This window comes from Argiope bruennichi, chromosome 10 (genome assembly GCF_947563725.1).
Source record: "Argiope bruennichi chromosome 10, qqArgBrue1.1, whole genome shotgun sequence".
Taxonomy (NCBI): Eukaryota; Metazoa; Arthropoda; class Arachnida; order Araneae; family Araneidae; genus Argiope; species Argiope bruennichi.
The window spans coordinates 114,355,918-114,359,046 of NC_079160.1; positions in this window are offsets into that span (position 1 = coordinate 114,355,918).

A 3,129-nucleotide genomic window follows, 5' to 3' on the forward strand; every position below is an offset into this window, starting at 1 on the left:
TTGAACCTCTAGTCAATCTGATACGTTGGCCTCTTCCATATACACTATTCCTGAATATTTATTTTTTCCAGAAAAATTAAATAATGATTTTTCATACTTTAAATTATGCGCCTTACAGTATTCCACAACATCTTTATGACAATGTAGGCGTGCTTTCGAACCTTGAACGTAATAATAAATGTCAGTTCTAGACTTATCTTTACGTGGAACAGCTCGTCTTTCCCAAATAACCTTATCGGAAGTTTGATTGTTATTCGATGTTCCCTCCCGTTCAGAGATATCTGGTTTTGGGGTACTAGGGATAACCGGTTGTTCCGATTCTTCCTCAGATTCGGTACTAGGCTCAGAACTAGACTCTTGATTTTTTGCGAGGGTCCAGCTTAGCTCCACTGCTTTTTGGTTCTTGCACCCTATCATCATCAAAAGATACATTAATAGTTTCTATTATTTTTCTCTCATTAGGTAACCATATGCGATATCCCCGGGTTCTTAATGCATAACCCAACATTATCCCTTTCTTAACTCTCATATCGAACTTTTTCCTTAGTTGTTTAGGTACACCTAAATAAGCTGTGCATCCAAAAGTCTTTAGATGGTTTACGACCACCATAAAGTTCAAAAGGAGTTAAAATCTGGTTACCATGACATACACGGTTCCAAACATATGAATGACATAACAATGCTTCAGCCCAAAAACCCTTAGTCAAACCACTAGTATTAAGCAGAACTTTTATTCCATCTACAGCAGTGTAGTTGTAACGTTCGGCTACTGCATTTTGTTGGGGCGAATATGCGTTTGTTCTTTCAGCCTTAATACCCAAATCATCTAAATAGGATTCAAATTCTGCATGGCAAAACTCAAGACCATTATCGATTCTTACATTTCTGACTTTTGAATTTAGAAACCTCTCGGCCCTTTTCTGATAGTTCGAAAATGCTTAAATACTTCAGTTTTCTCCTTAATTGGGTAGACAGTTACTTTTCTAGAAAAGTCGTCAATGATACTCAAAAAATATCGGTACAAACCAATAGCAACATCAGGAAAGGGACCACATAAATCCATATGTAATAACTCAAGTGGTTTAATAGATCTAATTTTACCAATAGGTTTGAAAGATTTATGACGAGATTTAGCAATCTTACAGGGTTCACAATTTAAATCCATGTCCTTTAATTCGGGCATTCCAATTACACTTTTGTTCTTTCTAGTTCGTATAATGTCGTTTTTGTTAATATGGCACATTCTATTATGCCAAACAATTAAATTATTTGCATTGAAAGTGGAATAGTTTTGGATTTTTTATTTAAACTTATATACATCTTTATAATGGGAATTTGCCTTTACATTTTTATGGTCTGTATGCACTTCAATTTGGGGATTTACACAAAATAGACCATTAACATTTTTGGCTACAAATTGTTTGCGACCATCTTTAGCATATACAGTAATCTGGCCATTTTTACAAGTAAAAGTCGATCCAGCATTATCAATGAGTGATCCAGAGATTAGATTTCGTCTTAATTTCGGAGAATACATTACATTCAAAAGATTTACAATTTCCAACTCACCCTTATTACGGAAAATCATCTTTACAGTTCCAATTCCTTCTATATCACACTGTACACCTCCAATGGCTACGGACATGGTTGTTCCTTTCACTGGTCGATAGTTCTGGAGAAGACTTCGGTTTTCACAGAAGTGTGATGTAGCAGCCGTTTCGAAAACCCAGGACGTGTCTTCACCTCCTTGACTTAAATTGGATTCCGCTATGAAGCTCCTTCTAGGAACATTTGATTTTCTTCCCTTTTTCCTCGTCTGCTGGAAATTTCTTTTGTAGGTAGAATTTTGCTTGCTTGTTGTAGACTTCAAAATGTTAATGCTTGTATCAGACTGGAAAACGCAGGATTCAGGGTCTCTCATGGCTTGCTTCAGTCTCGATTCTTCTGCAAGAAGCTCTTGGAGAATCTTGTCGAACTTGAATTCCGTGTCATTCCATCTATAGATGTTTTGAACGATACTGTTGAATTCAGGCGGCAGGAAACGGATCAGCTGAAAAGCTTGATACCAATCACTTATTGGTTTACCAGCATCTTTTATTTGGTCAACTATTCTTCTAATACGTGCTGCGTAAATCCCAATTTCTTCCTGCGGGTTGATTCGACAGGAAAAGAAAACGTCGGTAAGTCCTATTATTCGAGCACGCGAGTCGGGTTGAAAATGATCTTCGATGCGTTTTCAGGCTACCACAGGATCCTCTATATCGGCAATTATACACCTGTAATTCTTTGATATGTTCAGGTATATAGCACTATATGCTTTATCCTTTCTACAGTAGAAGTCTTTTAATTCCTTACATTTTGTTTCATCGGGTTTAATTTCAGATCCAATGACGATCCGCCAACAGTTCCTTTCCATCAATAACACCTTGATATCATCTCGCCATGATGAGTAGTTATTAGCATCGAGTGGTTCTATAGTTGACTCCATCTTTTATAAAAGAACTCCGGCCCGCCGTCCCAATAGTCGGTTCTTAATTTCCTTTCTAAATTCCTTTAATTTTATTCGTCATCATAAGCCTCTTGGTTAGTGACTAGGCCCATAACCTTGTAACAATGATATTTTATAAAACGGCTGGGGATTCAGCCGTTTGATATTAGAGTATTGCAGTGGAAATGATGACGAATAAAAAGTCTCCAAAGATTGGGTCCGACAAAAGGAAAAATTTAATTTAAATACAATTTATTACGAGGAAATAGAATTGAACACATGATGAACTATTTACAGATATGACGGGGAAAACTTATAAAAACATAAATGGTCATTACAGAACCTGAGACCAATACCGAACCAAAATATCTCACAAACATAACGACACGTATTTATATCATGTCTTAATTCTAAAGTTTTTATATTACAGTTGCTAGGTTACATAAATATCAGATGCGATACCGATTAAATAGTTAAATGTTTAATGTCACGTGAAGTGATTTATTCAAACCAATGACGCACAAAAGCAGGTTCAAAATGCATGTCATCATTTTTTTTTTTAATAAAGTAAGGGAGACAAAATAATTTGGAATTTATAACCTTAATGCCGAAATTTCCTAACAGTAACATATATATAAACT